General features: G+C 42.3%; 1 pseudogene; it reads right to left on the bottom strand.

Moving 5' to 3' along the window:
* Positions 1-14,649: 14,649 nt before the first annotated feature.
* LOC147420065 (uncharacterized) lies at positions 14,650-15,283 on the bottom strand (annotated as a pseudogene).
* Between the last annotated feature and the right edge of the window lie 4,372 nt (positions 15,284-19,655).

Genomic DNA, 19,655 nt, shown 5'->3' with positions numbered 1-19,655 from the left:
TGGATTAATATTAGAATCCTCTTTCTATGATTTTGAGGATGCATCAAATGATTCCAAATCATCCACTCGTTGCCTTTTAGACTCCTGTTGTTCCCTTCGAGTGGCTTTCCGCGCTTGAGCTCCCTTTGAATTTGTTGCCACATTTTGTCGGCAATTTCCAAGTTATCTTTAGTAGTTCTTCTCTTATATTTCTTGATTTTTTCTAAACTTTTTGTCTTTCAGTTCTCCAATCGTTTATCTTTGTTTTCTCCTTCGTCATCTGCCTCAACTCCCCTTTACTTTTTCTCCAATGCTATTTTCCTACGGAGTTTCTCTCTTTGTGCTTGTGTGGCTTCCATTGACCTTTGTGTCTGAGAGATAGGTATTTGATCTCTATTCTCAGTAGATCTTCTTTTTAGGTGCACTCGATGGAGTGTGTATTACTCCTTTTCATCATCATCCTCTTCCTCTTTAGAGGTCTAGTATTCTGATGGAGTGTTCTTGTTCCTTGTATTGATTTCTCTGTTAAGCTTTACATCTGATTCCATCTCCTCACTATCAGATTTTTTTCTTCTAGAGCTCTATCCAACTGCTTTCTTGGGTGGTTGAACTATTGAGGGCCCTGCCACCACTGGTCTCACAACATGCTTGGACTTTTGTAGTAAATCCAACTACAATTCGGCCAGGGGTAGCTCATCAATCATCCCCAATTCTTGGTACACGATTCTCGTTATTAACACAGGTCCACCATTCATGTAGGTATTTTTTTAATCACTATTCTTGAGATTCACTTCCACTAGATATTATAGTATGTAAGCTCCCATATCAAATCATCCTTTGCTCCGATAGCCCAAAGGACATCACTAAAACAATGTCAAGGTTGGGCTTGATGTATTTAGGTGGCTTTTGGACCTTCAGATGCTATGAGATGAGATGCAACAGCAATTCTATCTCTGAGTATACCATATCCTTGTATGTAAACTTATGCCCTTGCTACTTGACAAAAGCTTTGTCATTGTCTATAGCTTTCACCTTTAGGAGCAAGTAGTGGTCACCTAGTGGAAACAATAAGAATTGATTGATCATATCTATAGTGACCCGAACTTTCACGGTTTCACCATCCTTATCTTTCAAAGTAGCTTCTCTGGCGTACTGAATTGAGGACATAAGTTTGTGTGCTCTCTAAAAATCTATTCCCCATGGTTGTAGTCAGAAGAACATGTCCATTTGACACTAGGGAAAATTTGGACTCTCAAAGGGGCCCTATAAGGAGGTGTGACTTTGCCCCTCTTGTCCAAAGTGGGCAGTCCAGTGAAGTACATAAACGCTTTGTCAAAACCCTATCAACCAACATATCATTGGAAAGATCTTAGAAAGTAGGTTCTAAATCCCCAAAATCCAACAAATTTGGGGTTTATTTGTAGAAGTTATGGCCTCCCACTACAACGGAAATGTGGGGAGAGATTCCATTTATCCTTCCCCCCTTCTCTTTCTCATACTTTCATGTTCCTCCTCGGTGCCGGCTGTGTGGAAGTGTGTGCCCACCCCGGACCGATGGTGTTTTGAGTGAGAGAGTGAGATTGAGTGGTTGTGTGCGTGTGTAAGGGTGGAGACAGGCAGTGGTAGTAGGTGTATCTTGTGTGGTGATTGGTAGAGTGTGTGAGTAGTGGCAATTGAGCAGGTGGTGGTCTGCTAGTGTTAAGTGTTTCTTTGAAGGTGTTTTCTGAGAGGATAGGGGTGCTTTGAATACCCTGAGCTATAGAGAGGCCCTTTTGTTTGTGCTGGGTGTGTTCCCCCATTCCCCCTCTCCAACGTCATCTGACGCACCTGTTTACCTCATGGCGTGTGCCCGCCGATAGCTTCCTCGAGAAGTTTTACGTGCTACCAACTCCTCGTTATTATAGAAAAAACACATTGGTACTGGTGATAATGAAAATCGATGTACTATGTACACGCTGTCCTATCATGTGCATGGTCGCACCATCATGCACCCTCTCTCTCAGCAACCTGCTTGAAACTTGATTATTGAAGACTTGGAAGTAAACAAAAATAGAGGTCAGTAGATACGGAGAGAGTTCCACTGATGTCAAGGTCACTGCGTGTGAATCTTAGCTAGGAACTTTAAGTAAATAAAATTAAGGCTGAAATTGAAAGGTGATATGTCAAAGGAAGTTGAGCAATCGACAGGTTATCACATCAATGAAGCACACAAAAAATAGAAACAAAGCAAAACGTGTGCAGCATTGCTCTACTGCTACCGTTGATTGTCAACAATTGATGGGTTTTCCTCTGTAGGCGAAGGAAGGTTGTTGACCATCACATCAGTTCCTGAGTGCTCATCATTGCATCAACTCGGGCTTGCAAGCTGCCCATGTATTAGTTGCTAAGGTTAATCAATATTATTGCTCTAGTTATGTTTGGTGCAACCTATCAACCAAGGAGATAAGAGTCGTTGGAAGTAGTACCAAGTAGATACTTATAAACCTATTGCCTGACCAATCATGATTGTGGTGAAGATTTTCTATCACCAAGAAATTTTGTGGCTTGAGCTGCAACAACTCAGATGTATTGTGTTGGGAGAATATCCTAATATTCATTTTTTAATCTTGTGGAGGAGATAAAAGTTATAACTAGTGTTGGTACACTCGAAGATATTGTATCATCAACAGTAGTAGAGGTAGGGAGAGGATGGTACATAGAGAATCCAGATAGATGTAGTAGAGGGAGGAATAGAAACATGTGTGGTAGTCGATGGAGAAGACACACTAGGTGTAGTGGAAGGGAGAGAGGGTGCAAAGAGAGGCTCCGGTATGTTGAATGGATCACTAGGTTAGATAAAGATGCAACATCATCCAGACCAAGACTTAGACTCATAAAATCAAGCAGAGAGAACAATATCTCCCATTGAAGGATCCTAGAAACGTTAGCTATGGTTTTCCTTGAATACCTTTAGAAGTGAGGAAGTCGTCAAATGGTAGAAACTTTCTTCCATTGTCAATCGTGTGAGATGAAACCTTTGATCTTGTTTGATTCTCCACTTGACCAATCCAAATCTTGAAGTTAGATAAATCATCAGACTTCCTGGAAAGAAAACAATTCCAAGTTTTGAGAGAGAAATCATTCACTAGTAATAGAAAATATTTGGAGCCGCCAAGTGAGTCCACCTCCATTGAATCCGCTAGATCTGCATGAACCAACTCAAGAACACGAGTGGCTTGATAGGTAGCCTCCTCCAAAAAAGATGATGTGAAACTAGCTTAGTCAGACTGCTTGATTTTTAAATCTAGACAAGTGATTATGACAAAAAATTACATTGAATTTAATGTTTGATACTAAGCAAATGCATTGAATATTTGCTACCAATCAAAATTAAAGCAGACAAACATGGATGCAAAAAGATAAGGGGCAATTCTAATGGACAAGAAACACCTGTTTGTGTTGATGGTAGCACTTGATTTGAAGTGTGAACGAGAAAAAGATCCCATGAAGGTCCAAATCCTAACCACAGCAACACGTTCCTGTACACGCTAGGAAACACAAAGAATACCTCTAGGAGGCACATCAGTGGGAAAAAAGGAACTTTGCTAATCACTCAACTCTAAAATGGAAACACTCCTATCGTACTAATCTTACCTACCCTCCATCCAATGATGAGGATCAAAGATGTTTGATGACATAGGTCTTTGTTTCAGTGTACCGGATGTGAATGTGTAGGTCTGGGTCAATGTTTTGACTTTTATTGTGCATACTCGTTTGGTAAGTGCTCTTGCTCTTTATTATTTTTGTTTTTTGTGAGTATAAGGCTTTATATATACATTCCCTAAGATTCGGATATTGAGAGGTCAGGGAGGAAGGTTGAGAGGGGAGTGAGTGAATGGTGATTGTCAGCAAACACTCCCCCCTTCCTTGGGTAGATCATACCGTTTGAAATGTGCTCGTCACCCTTTGAAACCAGTTGTTCCAAGTTGCTATAGGTGAAGGCTTTAACCAATAGTTTTCGACCGCTCTATGCGTTTCATCTAGTTGCAAGGGTGGTAAGGTACTCTCCCATGATTTTATTTGCAACATCGTTGTAGGTGGTGAACTTACAACGGGAGGTGTAAACTCTTTCTTGCTTGTATGGATATGTACAATGGTAGGTGGAGGTTGTGTCGAAGCTTCTATTTCTGTATAGGACTACATGAAGAGCAAGAAGCTTCATTTTCTTTCCCTGTTCCTGGGCTAGGTGGAACAAATCGTTCTTTCTTTGGTACCCAAACTAGCTCTGGAGCGGGTGTGTCGCATTCCGTGATTTTTTTCTTTCCGCGATCGTTGATTCGTTTTGGAGCTACTGGATTGGGCTCACATGGGTCAGGTGACAAGTAAGAACACAATCTACGTTTTGGCACCCAGATTTGATCATTTCCTTTATAGTAGCCTTGGGCTTCCAATAGTTTTTTAGGAATCCAACGCCACGTTTTCTTACTTTTCTTGCAGCAAGTGGGACTTCTAGTGCTCCTCACCTGGAAGAATTCCTCTGACGATGAACTTACCAACAAGGGATCTGCTCTGCAGTGCTGGGTCAATGATCCCAAGGCCTCCCTGTGAACAAGGAAGAGTGATGACCTGCCAAGCCACTTGGGCTCAAGCTATCTGAGTGTCACGTCTTGACCAAAGGAAGTTCCTGATAAGCCACTCTACCTAGCTGATACAAGAACTCGAGAAGATCCAACAAGAAGTGATGTACCACATAATCCCCAACAACACCTGGTTGACCACTACTACTCTGTCAGCCAAAGAAAGTCGCACTGATCTCCAATGTAGTAGCTTTCTCCTGATAGACAGGAGAAGGGTAGCAATCTACTGCTCGGGAGACGTCCAAACCAACCTGATAGGCCCAAGTACCGAGCTGCAGTCCCTGGGAGAATCCACCTAAATGTGTGAAATGTACTAGGGATTTCTAGTGGGCTTAGTCCCTATTGACCTTTAGCTTAAGTATTATAAAGGGAGTTTACTTGTGTGATGAGCCTGGGGAGGTGTATCAGTGTTATATGACCCCCCAAAGTTACAAAATTAAAATGATGAAAATGAACAAACAAAAAATCAAAGTGCCACAATGTAAAATCTGAAGCTGGAAGAGAAATCTCAGCTTGATTGGGTACTCCACTCACATGTATCGCCTATGGTACTAGAGCCCTAGAGGTTCCCAGTGTGGGCGCTTTTCCTTGAAAAGCAAAAAACCCAACGTATACAAAATAAGCACACACATCAAAATTGAATCACTGTGAAAAGACTTTGGGGGTTCAAAGAAAAGGTAATCAGTCAGGCGATGATTTCATGAGAAATTCCTTTTATCGTAGCTTAACTACAAGGTCTTCTAGGTATAGCCTCTAGTCAGCCCTCGAACATGAAATACTTGGCTCTCGCGATTAAACAACTTAATTGACCAGAGAAAATTAAGAAGCTTACCCATGGTACTAATAGTCGATCTCTAGTGCCTTTCGACCGTTAAATTAACGACCCCAGACTTGTTTAATTTTTTACCTTGATATCTGTTTATGCATTTGATTATATTGCAATTTAATGTTTATTGCTGACAAAGTGTTTAAAATCCTGTTACCAATCAATTTGTCTGCCTAAAACTGCATATGCTTTTTAATCGCTTATGAGAATGCAATTACTGTGCCAATGTTGTTTGATTTTGCAGTGACTGAAGAAGGCCAAGGACATTCATCTCAAATGCTCTTCCACCTCGACGAACGAGCTTCAACTCAATAGCTTCCGAGGACGGAATCTACATCAGGAAGGGAGGCATGTTAACCCTCATGGCTCATGGACACCCTATCACCTACCCTCACAGCTCACGGACACCCTATCACCTACGATGGACATTGTAACGTACGGAGGACATTGTATTATTTATTTGGTAGAGTCAGGTACCGGGCTTGTCGGTCCAATAGGAAAAGGGTAAGAGTGATCGCCGATGAGAGGCGCACTCTAACTGGAACATTCAAGGGATTAGTTGGCTAAGCATGGGTGCCCAAGTGTGAATGGGGCGAGCTCATATAAAAGTCAACTAAACCTAAAATTCACTGATTCTCTCATTTGTGCAATAGAAGAGTGCTCTTGCTCCATCTCCATCTTCTTCTTCTTCATCTCCTTGTGTGTGTGTGTGTGTGTGTGTGTGTGTGTGTGTGTGAGAGAGAGAGAGAGAGAGAGAGAGAGAGAGAGAGAGAGAGAGAGCATTGCGACGACGGCACGGCGGCAGCGAAGCGGTTGAGCGCGGCGAAGCGGCGGCTCCTTCTTCTTCGGGGCGAGGAATCCTCCACGAAGCAAGCGTAGAGCGGTGAGTGAAACACCATCGCCTTCTTTCAGCTTACTAGTTTAAGCTTGTTGTGTGCTTGGAGCCATTTGTGGCTCGCACCGGTGTATCGGCAAGTTCCTTGCATTGACACGTGCGACATACGCGCACAAAAAGCAATGATTTTCAACAATACTGTGTATCACACGATATTCGATGGGATTTATAATTGTGGATCACCCTTAGCATAATGGAGTCACCGAGCGCAAGAATCGCACATTGGTCAAAGCTGCCCACTCAATGCTAGCCCTCGATCGACTTCCTCTCACTTACTGGAAAGAAGCCATAGCTACTGCAACTTACATTCAAAACTAAGTTCTCTCATTAGCTAATCTGCACAAAACCCCTTACCAATTATGGTATAATCACCCTCCCAACATACTACATCTTAGAATTTTTGGTTGCCCGACATATCCTTTGCTCACTGGTCATAATCCTAAATTTTCCCCGAAGAGCATCAACACAACATTTTGCGGTTATGGCGAGCCACATGGCATCAAGGCGTATCACCTATATGATTCAACAACCCAACGGTTTATTTTCTCAAGGTCAATAATATTCTGTGAGTTTCTTCTCCTTGGTCACTCCACAGATCATCATTTTGACACTCCATTATCATCACCAAATAAGCCTCTTCTGCCTACACCAGTTTCACCTTGTATGCTTTTTCCCGCAATCACTCAAGTTAGTGGTGTGAACATAAAATCACCTAATGGTGTGAACACCCACTTAAACACTTTAGATCACATTAAAAATTCAACAAGCTTAAAATCGAATGCTGTCATAAACAAAAAGCTAGCAAAATTTGCAAGTCGACGCCCACACACACACACACCATTGCTCACCTTGGATTTCTATCACCTTACACCACTTCATGGAATGGCCACACCCTCTGATTTGCAATCACAATCGCTACAAGAAGGCTACACAAACACACCATTTCAGACCTCTGTCTCAACCAACTCTCTCCTTCATGAGCTTCTCTTCAAGCCATCTCTAGCTCCTCCAGCAGCTACACATAATCTCAGCCCCCTACCTCATTCAAAAACGCCTCAAAACAGTCCTCATTTCATCCCCTCAACTCCTCCTTTATCGCCTCCAAGCATGACACACACACCTATAATGGTTTCATCATTATACTCACCTCCGCCAACTTCTACTCCTGGTAGAAAGACTATCACTCCCATCGACATTTCATCTTCATCCTCAGCCCTCAAAGACTCTAATCAACCCTCTGAATCAACCCCTATGGATGATGAAGGGATTTCACCTCCCCTTCGCCCTCGACACCGCTCTCTCAAAGCTATCTATGAAGCTACATCCTTCTCCTCATTCTTGATTCAAGAAGAGGAGGACCTCTCTATTCATGTCCCCGACCTGCTCGAGGAGAACATGCTCTCTGTAGAAGATGCCATTGCCTCTCCCGAAGACGAACATTGGATTGAAGCCATGAAAGAATAGCTTCAAGCACATGAAGAAGCTCATACTTGGACTATCATTCCAAGGCCAGACGACGCCAATGTCATCGGTTGCCAATGGATTCAAGAAAAAGCATCACCCCAACAGTTTTGTTGAATGCTACAAAGCAAGGCTTGTCGCAAAGGGCTATACGGAACAACATGGTACAAATTTCACCGATACTTACTCTCCCGTAATGGGCATCACATCATTTTGCATACTTATTGCATTAGCCGCATTCTTTGACATTCCTCTTCATCACATTGACATTCACACTACCTTTCTACATGGATGGCTAGATAAAGTCATTTGTATGGCTCAATCGCCCTATTTCTATTGTGATGATCCCACTATCTATGTATTCAAGGTAAATAAGCCTATATACGGCCTTAAGCAGTCTTCACGACAATGGTTCAAGTGCTTTCATTCTTTTCTAATCAAATGGGGACGGGTTCAATGCACTTTTGACCCCAATTTATTCTATCACACTCTCTTTCATGGGTAAGCAATCATTGGTGTGTATGTCGATGACATCTCTATCATTGTTTCAAGTGATGAAACATATGTCTCACATGTTGTGGAAAGTTCAAAGAAGAATTCCCCGTGCATGACAACGGCCCTATGACCTACTTCTTGGGCATAGAGGTCAACAGGGATCCAAATGGAAAATTCATCAAGCTCTCACAGTGGAAATATATTGTAGACATATTGGGTGAGTATGGTCTTCTCTCTTCTAATGCACAAACCTCCACCCCTCTCCTTGTCAAGCATAAACTCTTCACATCTCTTCCAACATCTTCTAATGATACTTATACTATATCAAGCTTTCCCTATGCTCGCTTAATTGGCCAGCAAAGGTATCTCATTTCATGCACAAGGCTTAACATTAGCTTTACTGTTCATGTATTATATCACCATATGAAGGCACCTCACAAATTCCATGGTCTCCCTGCCAAGAGATCACTACGTTACTTACATCACACTTGCCATCATTCTCTCACCTATTATCTTCAGCAACACTTATCACCACTGCAACTCAAAGGTTTTGTTGATGTCGACTAGCTCAGGCAAGACCCGAATATGCATAGCATCTCTAGGCATGTATTTCTTCTTGCATGTGGTGGGGGCGAAGCAAGCGCCAGACTTCTCTTGCTCTATCATCTACCGAGGAAGAGTATGTAGCAACACCCCTCGCTTCTCGTGAAACATTGTGGCTTCACCAAATCCTAGAAGAACTACCCATTCCATGTGCCACTCCTCCAATCATTCTACACTGTGACAATCAGTCAACAATTGCAACAACAAAGAGTCCTCAGCTTACCGAGTGCACAAAGCACATCAAGCTCACGTATCACTTCATCAAGGAGCTAGTAGAAGACAAATTCATCCACCTCAAATACATCTCTACCACAGAGAATGTCACAAATTTCCCTACAAAGGCAATTCCTCCTAAAAAACATATTCTTTGCTCAACAAAAGCTAGTTTGGAAGCTCCATAGCTTCATCTTCAATAACATAGCTTGTATTTCAGCATGGTTTTATTTTTGTATTCTCATTTGAGGGGGGGTTTCCTCGCAAATTCTCTATGCTTTCTGCTATGGTTTTGGTTTGAGGGGGGATGTGGAAAATGCATTGCACTTTACACCTAAGCAATGGAGTTCAAACCTCACCAATGAAAACTTATCCCTACAACTGCTATATGCCTTATCCATGCCTATAAAAGGGACTCCCCATTGTATTTTTATAGTGCAGTTGAGTGTGCAATTCAAATTTTAATTTCCCCCTCTACTTGGTGTCAGTTCCCCTTTCCCTTCTCTCATACACTTCTCTCCCTTATCTATCTCCATCTCTCTGTCTACTCTCTCTTCGTCTCTTTTCTCACTCTATCTTCTCTATAGTACTCAAGTTCACAGGTTAAGTGGACTCGAGTCAAGACGTCTTTCCGGGTCAACACTCAACTTTCAAGCGTCCAGTCTGTGGGATTCGAGAATTGGTCTATGAATCTTGCAGCCCTCTCATCAGTTGCACAACTGCCCTAGCGTAGAGAGAGAGAGACAGAGACAGAGAGACAGAGAGAGAGAGAGAGAGAGAGAGAGAGAGAGAGAGAGAGAGAGAGAGAGAGAGAGAGAGAGAGAGAGAGAGAGAGAGCATCAGCATGTCAAAGAGGAAGCAGGTACTGGTGATGGTGTACTGCACGGTTCATCATCTTGTTGTTGTTGTTGTAGTGTGCACAGGGCTCCCTAAGGACCCAGTAGAGGAGCTTCCGCCGGCCTTAAAGCACCTTCCCAACCCTCGGGACGTGTACGATGCTGGCCGTCAAATTATGGACTCACTCCCCTCGGTAGCTTCCTCTCACCAAATGTACTCTGCTCCTATTCTCTTTTCTACACCGATGACATCTATGGTTATCCTCTTTGGGAGACTGTCCTAGTACTTTGAAGAAATGTTTGCAGATGAAAAGAGCCCAGTCCCCGGCCCCCAGCTAGTAATGCATGCATCAATGATATGTATATTATGTAATTTCCTTATGAACCAGTCATGATATTTGGAAAAGACATTATGTGTAATTTGTTGCAGAAGTTGCATCATCACTCGCCTCACCGTCATCATCTGTGCTTTGCTCTATGCACCAAGCTCATTTGTGGCATGTATGTAATTTCCTCATAAGCTAGTCCTACTCTTTGAGAGTTAGTCATGGTAATATTTAGATCATTCTATATATATTGCTAGCAAAATATAGCAGGGATAAGTATTTGGTATTTAGAGGCACAAGTTCTGAGCACTATTTAATATTCCATGTTGTAGGTGAATCATCAACATGACCTGATCTACAATATGTGTATTCATATTTCATTGTAGTTTCCAAAGATTAAGTTCCCCTCGTGGTTCACAAATGTATTAAACATTTATTTGTAGAGCCAAAAAGGAGTGAAGAAGATTGTTGGTTCAGCTAGACAACCCGTGTCAAAAAAAGAAGTTGCACCCTCGGCAGTTTTCCCCGTGGGTCTGTCCTTTGCTTGATCCATCAAGGTTATTTGTGCTTTGTCTATAATTCCTTATGAATTATTCATGCATTTTGGAAAATAAATCATGTGCAATGCATTGCAAAATGTGCATCACTCATTGTCACATGCTTGTCTCACCACACGTGCTTCGCTCTACTTTTTTCTACACCGATTACATCTCTGGTTATCCTCCTTGGGCTTATCATGTACTAAATGTTCGGAGGTAAAACGAGCGGATAGCCCCCTATGCATCAAGCTTATTTATGTAATTTCCTTATGAATTAGTCATGCTCTTTGGAAAAGAAATGATGTGCTATGTGACATTGTGCCTTCACTTTCTTGGGCATCTTCGTCTCACCATATGTACAGTGCTCTACACTTTCTATGTTTTTGACATCTCTGGTTATCCTCGTGGGACGTACTAGTACTAAATGCTACAAGAGACAAAACATGTTTCCTTATGAACTAGGGAATCCTTTTGGAAAAGCTGATTTCTCTTATCTATATTAAAGAGACAAAACATGAATACTTGTAGTGCTGCTTATTCCATCTTTTTTCCAAGATATTATCAAATTTCTTCAAAAAGCCTCCAGGTTCTCTCATATACAGGTTTGACCAATTTTTAGGGAAGAAGTTTTCTGGAGCCCTGGTCTTGTGATACCAGCCTCTAATGACAGCAAGGTCATCACTTTATCGACAATAGGGACACACCTCGCATGGACTAGGACTTCATGGTATTGATGAAAAAAATCACTAGGTATACCATCCATGCCAGGTGATTTCCCTGCCTTGAGTGAGAGAATAGTTTCTCTAAGTTCCCCCTCTATGATGGGCTGATCAAAGACTTTAGCCATATGTTGAGGTACAATTTCCCCCCTTATTCTTGATATTTTAGCCTTGGCAGCATTTTGGCCAACCCTTCTCTTTGAGGGGAGTTTGAGAAAATATTCATATAGTAATTTTTTGCCACTTTTAAATTCTCTAAGTGTGTAGACACCACTATGCCTTAAGTTTCTCTAAGTTCTCCCTCTATGATGGGCTGATCAAAGACTTTGGCCGTATGTTAGGGTATAGTTTTTCCCTTATTCTAGCTATTTTAGCCTTGGCATCATTGTGGTCGGCCCTTCTTTGAGGGGGTTTGACAAAATATTCATATAGTAATTTTTTTCCACTTTTAGATTCTCTAAGTGTGTAGACACCATTGTGCCTGAAGTATCCTTCAAAAAAGGAATATTTTTTTTTAATGGTGAGGCAAACATATTTGTATCTGGTCTGTCAATCTTCCTAGCCCAGTAACCTCTTGTCCAATGGATGGAAGCCCTAGCGGTAGTAGTTTTTTCTGCTTCAAATTTTCTTTAAGATCTACGAGGGGGAGAGCAATTGGGAGGAGTAAAGGATTCTAGCTCCTCTATCTGGGCCCTTATCATCATACTCCCATAATGTTTTGAGTTTCCTTGACAGCTACATCCCAAGCTTTAAAAGTAGAAGAATGCTGAGTGAAAGTATTTTTAAAAATACCTTTGATTTTCAGTTCAGCAACTTGTATACCAAACAAATTTTGATCCATGTGGGACCACCCAGATATGAACATGCATTCCTCTCTTTGCAATTCCACCAACATAGGCATATGATCTAACATTAGAAGGAAAGGGTCTTTGAAGTAGCTTATGGCCTGCAAATGGTCTTGCACAGTAGGTCCAAGGACATGTACACCATGTCTAGTCTAGCAACCTTGTAGCAGTCACACGGGATTCTTTGTTAGACCAAGTGGTCCTTGTGTCTACAAAAATATCCATGAGGCATTGTGAACTAACTATGTTGAACTAGGAGTCCTTCTCTGAGCCCTTAAAAACTTGTCCTTTTTTACCCCATCTATCAGTGATATCTTCAACCGTGTTAAAATCACCCAACAAGATGCAAGGTTTGTGTAGGTTAGTCAAATCTTGCCACAATATATTCCTTTCAAAAGTGAAATTAGAGGCAGAAACAGAAATGATTATATAGTTAAAAGGACTTGACAAAGAAACAACAATCCAACTTCCATTACTTGCTTTGCTCACCTGAGAGAGACAATGATTATACTGATTAGATATGGAAATAGTTGTGCCTCCTCTACCATGTGGATGTTCTATATTGTACCAAGTGTAGTTACTTCCAAGTCTTTAATTTGCAGGTTATTCATCAACTGAGGGCCAATAGTACTGATTAGATATGGCAATTGTTGTGCCCCCTCTACCATGTGGATGTTCTATATTGTACCAAGCGTAGTTACTACCAATTTTTTGCAGGTTAGTCATCAACTGAGGGCCAATAGTTTCCATCACTTGCTTTGCTCACCTAAGAGAGACAATGATTATACTGATTAGATACGGCAATAGTTGTGCCCCCTCTACCATGTGGATGTTCTATATTGTACCAAGTGTAGTTACTTCCAAGTCTTTGCAGGTTAGTCATCAACCGAGGGCCAATAGTTTTGATCTCTTATAAGGCAAAAAAGTTATCCTGAAAATTAGAACCCATCATCCAGTTTTTAATGGTTTGGGCTCTGATGGGCTATGTTAAGCCTTTACAAGTTCAAAGTAAAGCCTTTCAAATTAGGGTACTTCATTTCTTGCTATTTTTGGAGGGTTTAGCAAGGGACACTGAAGCTTTATTTGGATCCTTTGAATTCTCCTCTTTTCTTTTTGATTTGCCAAGTTTAGGCATTGGGAGTCTTTCTTCTTTTTCCTGTGTCATCAAGAAATATACTGACTAGTCAGGGGCGGTAGTAGACTGGTTCTTGAAAGCTTGGTCCTGTTCCTCAAGCTGCTGTGCAAGTTGTTCATCCTCTATATCTTCAAGCCTGCAGGCAGTTGCTTGTGAGTTAGGGATAGTTTCTCCTTCATCTTTAGAAGAAGAAGAGGAGGAAAATCCTCTTGTTTTTTCAGTTAGGCTTTCAAGGGGTCTAGGGGTTTCTGCATTAGGTTTAAGGTGCTTCTCTTGGGTATTGGTAGGGGATTTCAAATTGTCCTCCTCCTTCTGATTTGCAGTTTCTTGGCTTGGCTGTTCTTGTTGCTCCTCAGGGACGTCATAGCTGAAAGGATCAAAAACATTTTCCAATATTTTTCAACCTGGTAGAGTTTTTGGTGCCTTTATTCCCTTTCACAGAGTTTTTCTTGGAGACAGTTTGATAGCCTTCAGAAGAGGGTTTGGAGCTCTCTTCTTGAGTGGGTAGGGGTTTGAGATCTGGGCAGTCTTTTATGAAGTGGCCTTGCTTCATGCAATGGAAGCATGCATTGGGAAGGTTTTTGTAGATAGCCCTCTGAAGGTGCAAAGATTTTCCAGTAGAGTCCCTTAGAGGAATACTATGTTTTAGCTCAATATCCAAATATACCTCAATGAAGAGTTGGGTGTCCCATTTGGGATTTATACCCTCCTTTTGTCCCATGACCTTCCCCAAACATGAACCAATGTCTTTCAGCCAAGGGTACAGGTCTACAGGGAGATCCGGGAAGTCTACCCAGACAGGACTTTGACAGGTTTAGGCCCCCTAGGATTGAATCTAGGGTACCAATTGAAAATTGATAGAGGGGTGTTTCTTATTATCCACTAACCCTAGCTAACAATCTACAAAGCTGCATTGGCAGTCTCAAAGAAGAACATATAATAATTGTTACGTAAATATTGTACTTGTACCACTTTGATGTTTTTGTTCTCCCATTGTTGGGAAATCCAGTATTTGAGGGTGGTTTGAGGGTCTCCAAGGATGGCCTTACTCCATGGCGGAGTCCAATCATAACCTTGTCCTGAAGCTGAGAGTGCTAGGCTTCCAACTCCTTTACATGGATGGTCACCCCTTCACTTGTATGTTTCTTGTCTTCTTCAAGGTCAACTTCTTCCTCTGAGGTGCAGATAGGGGCTAGTAGGTCTATTGTTAGTTTGAGGTTGAGGGGGAGCCTCACGTCCTAAATTCCTAAAAATTAAAACCCTCAGTTTCAGAGAAATACAAAATAGGAGGGTTACCTTGCACCTAAAGACAAGAGGGAGACTGAGCGGGAGGACAAGCAGAGAGTTGAGCCAGAGCTAGTTGCATCGAGGAGAAGAGATTTCCTCCATTAGTTCCTTTGTTAGGGAGAGCACCGCTAGAAGGCAACGCCGCCATAGAAGCATAGGAGGGAGACCACTCATGGTTGTCATTGGGAGGTTAGCAGCATGGAACCCTCCAAGATTTGTTGGTTCCGACAACATTAGCGGCTTGTTTTGAAACAGAGGGTTAGGAACAAAGTTGACAGATGTAGCTCCTCCAAAGCGTATCGACCTGATTGGGGGCATGTGCACTAGGGGTTGAACACCACCATTCACTAGACCATTGTGTAAAGCGTCTTGGAGTTCCATGGCCCTCCTCCTCAGAGGGGAGGGGGAAGGGGGAAGAAGGATGCCAGGCCAAGTAGCACATGCTAGATACTGCAAAGGGAAGAGAGATGATGACTTGATGAGGAGGGATTGGCACCCGTACAACCATTCACTCCTTCGTCCTCCACGCTCAGCGCTCTTGCTAAGTGAGCTTGAAGGTCTTTTTTTCCCTCAGGCCTCATGATTTTATCACTTATGATGGCAACCCTCGTGATTTTAAATATAAGGTTTTCTTAATTGTTTCATTAGCAAAAAGAGGAGACATCACTAAGAGTTGAGTTGCACAGAGTGCGAGTGGGGGCAGTGGGGGAAAGGGAGGCATTTGGCATGAACCAGGTCGCACCTAGGGGCAGCATAGTGGAAGGCTCGTTTTCTCTGCGAGTAAGGAGCTGAGATAACACATTCTCATTGGTGAGATGCTGTCGAGAATGAGGAGATGATTTCCTCTCCTAAAAATTAGCTTAATCTCTACCTTTTCCGTTGTGCTAGTGAGACTATAGCAAGGTTTGTACGTTTCAGGTGCAAAATCAGGATTCTCTAAAGATGGTAAACGTCTTCACCCCACTCGCACGAGGTAGGTGCGACTCAGCTCTAACGCCTACCCGGTTGGGCCAAGCCAAAAAGATATGGTAGTTATATTCTCAGACAGAAAAATACAGAAACTAAGGAATTTTGTATGGCAGAGACGACACAAATGATTTGAGTGTTTTTCCTGAAGAGTGCGTGCCTCAGCGTGCTGAAAGATTCTGGCGAGTCTAGTAGTCTTGCCGGGTCAAGTCAAGTGTGAAAACGGCGCGCGCGCGCGAGAGAGAGAGAGAGAGAGAGAGAGAGAGAGAGAGAGAGCAGCAGCAGCAGCATGTCGAAGAAGAAGCAGGTGCTGGCGATGGTGTACTGCGCGCTGCATCTTCTTCTTCTTCTTCTTTTTCTTGCTGTAGTGTGCGCAGGGCTTCCTGAGCCCGACCCGCGCGACGTAAAAAGCCCGTCCCCGACGTTATGAACCCACTCCCCTCGGCAGCTTCACCAATTAATGTACTCTGCTCCTATGCTCTTCTCTACACTGATGACAGCTGTGGTTATCCTCTTTGGGAGATAGTCCTAGTAAAGAAATGTTTGGAGATGAAAAGAGCTAGTAATGCATGCATCAGTGGTATGTATAGTATGTAATTTCCTTATGAACCAGTCATGCTCTTTGGAAAAGAAATTATGTGTACTTTGTTGCGGAAGTTGCACCGTCACTCGCCTTACCATCACCATCTGTGCTTTGCTCTATGCATCAGGCTCATTTGTGGCATGTATATAATTTTCTTAATGAGCTGGCCGTGCTCTTTTAAAACTAAACTAGTTCATAGCCTGCTGCCCTTGGCAACAAAATATATTGTTGATGTCTTTTTCGCGCACTTTTGCTTCGGTCATTCTCTCGTGAATCCACTCCGCACTAATGAGATTTGGGAAACATGCAAGGTGTCCAAGCACTGGTAGTGCCCTCCTTTCTCCGTGTGCTTGTCTCCATGCTTCTCTCTCATGCAAACGCCTTTCCTCTTTCCCACTATCCACAAGTCTACCTACTTGGTCATAATCTTTGCATTGAGAATACAGAAGTTATTGACCACTCGGGATAATGTGAAGAGAGAGACAAAGCCTTCCTTTGGAGAGTTCTTTTTGGTCTCATCCCAATCAGAGATAAAGATAAAGCTACAGGTTTAGCCAAAGGTACTTGTGTCAAGTGCAAGCATGTGAATGAATCCCTCATGCACGTGTTATAGGGATATTCAAAAATCAGAGTCTTTATGGGCACAATCTACAAGAGGGTTTACACACATTTAAGAACTCCCTTCTTTAGATGATCCTTTCTATGGGCTCTAGACACATTGACAGTTTGGATCTTTTGATTGACATATGCATAGTAAGAGCTAGTGTATTGAGAGATATTTGGCAATCCAAAAATGTGTTAACTTTTTAGAAGAATTGTGATCCTCTTGACACAAATGCTGTTGTGGAAACGTGCTGGTGTTATAAGACCTAGGAGACTGAGAGGCTAGATCCACCACCTTACCACCCTATATATAGTCGAGCTCTTAGACCTAACCATAATATGGATCCCCAGTCCACACTGGTCCAGTCGGAGACCTTGGCTCAAGTCCCTGACCTTCACCAAATCCGACACGAGCGGTGTCAAAATGGGCGCCATGGAGAGTTGGGTATAATTTTCTTCTTCCTCGCGCTCACCCAAGCTATCTCCCAGCTTGCGCGAGCCTCTCCTTTCTCCCTCGCTGCCTGCGTTGCCTGCTCACGCTTTTTTCCCCTTTATTTTCACACACAAACCGAACCCTTAATTTGGTGGCCACCCCATGAGTGGCCGTTCTCGTGTGGTGGGGGGCTCTTAGCCCTTGTAGGGCACCACATTTGGTATGCACTATCAGGCAAAGCATTGCCTACTGCAAGTGAATATCAAAGCATTGCCAAGCACGACATCTCCCTCCAACAGTCCTTGACTAACAATATCTTCGTGAATTTTACTATCCATACCAGTATCTCGAATAATGCCACATGCTTCTAAGATGCACGTATAGGTGATTGCATTTGGCAAAAGGCCTTCTCTTCGCATTCGGTTAAAACTTTACCGAGCTTCCATAAATGTTGACCAAAGCAGTGCAGGGCTACATTTTTGCCTACCGAGCATACCCAGCTACCAATGCACTGCAAGTGATGACATTATGGACAAGATTCCCCTCCATCACTTATTCTACTGCATTCCAAAACCTGGCTGAAGCTCAAAAATCCCAGATGGCACCCTGACCGAGACAACCAAACTGGTACAAAACTAGCCCCCTGTGAATCTTCAACGGCCAATATCTTGGCAACTAGAACTCCGAACGTTGATCTAAAAAAACCGACGTGCTCCACAAAGTGAGCACTTCATGCCCATGCATTCATTTCATTTCTATCTCCTCAGCTACAGTTTCCCAATCCGTTATGGATCTGCAATTGACTGAAACTTCAAACTGCTATAACTTCTTTACCGTAGCTCCAATGGACAAGTCGTAAAGACACGCCGGTAAAGCACTTCAAGCATTGCAGTTATCGATCATAAACTCCCATCTATGATCACGTCAAGCACACTCCTTTTTTGCATTATCAAGGCATCTGTTGGTCCTTTAAAGCCGCATCTGGCATACATAAAGCTTAAAACTAGCTTGTTATGAAGCCATGATCATTGATAAATAATCAAGTAGACTTCAATCAAGCACAATGTGCATCCTTCTGGTAATATTCTCATCATGGAACCGGAGCTGCACGACACCGAGTACTCTCTTCCACAAAAAAAGTGAGCTGAAACTCATGAAGTTCAATAATGCATCTCATCACTTTTTTTGATATATTTGAATTATTGAACATCTGGGGAAGCAATGAATAACTGGTGAGAAAGGTAAATGATTTTTGCAGTAAGTAGTTTCTGAATCGTCTGCAAGCACAAACCACACTAGTCATCACCAATTCAATTAAGAGAAATCTCTTTCATGAGGAGTTTTCACTCTGTTAGCATAATGAACAGGCTTCATATATTGAGATTCCTTCCCCTTTTGCAATAACATGGCCCCAATGGCATCATCTCCCACTAATGGGTTAACATAAAACTCTTTTTCTAGTCAGGAGCTTGCATAATGGGTAGTGTACTCAAAACCTTTTTGACCATGTCAAAAACATCGTCACAATCACGAGACCACTCCAAGGGATCATTCTTAACTGCTTGTTGCAATGGATACAATAGTTGTATGCCAAAGGTACGAAACGAGACATATATTTAATTTTTTGTATGAAAGTGTCCAACTATCTGGTATCTTTTGGAGATGACAGCAACAACAGAGCCTCCACTTTCTCTTGATTTGCTTCAATCCCATTTTTTGAAATCACATGTCCAAGAAGCTTTGCCCTTGGCTGCGCCAAATGACATTTCTTAGGGTTCAACTGACCCCCGCATTCATCATACCTTGCAAAAGTCATTTCAAGCTTTGAACATGCTCTTTCCTTGAACTGTATACACAAAAATCATATATGAATCCTTTGACAAACTTCCCAAGGAATGGGATAAGGACCCAATCTGCTTTTCTTTCAAAAGCTCCAGGCCCATTTGTCAACCCAAAAGGAAGGCAGCAAAGGCATAAACAACCCCAATGCGTGATAAAAGTAGTCTTTTTTCGGTCTTCAAGAGCAAGGATAAGCTAAAAATATCCTGAATAACCATCACAGACACTGTATCTTTCAAAGCGAGCCACTGCATCTAAAAGTTAATCAATGAAAGGAAAAGGGTAAGGATCTTTCTTGGTCATTGCATTTAATGGCTTGTAATCAACATAAACTCTTTAACGCCCATCTTTCTTTGGAGTGACCACTACAGGGCTCACCCATTCAACATTATCAACTGGCACAATGAACCCTGCATTCAAGAGTTTATCCATTTCTCTAATTTGGCATTTAATTGC

The sequence above is a fragment of the Adiantum capillus-veneris genome, chromosome 28, assembly GCF_014529385.1.
Source record: "Adiantum capillus-veneris isolate H3 chromosome 28, ASM1452938v2, whole genome shotgun sequence".
Taxonomy (NCBI): domain Eukaryota; kingdom Viridiplantae; phylum Streptophyta; class Polypodiopsida; order Polypodiales; family Pteridaceae; genus Adiantum; species Adiantum capillus-veneris.
Note: the sequence above shows the minus strand (reverse complement) of the source record. Positions and strands in the feature narration are given on the sequence as shown.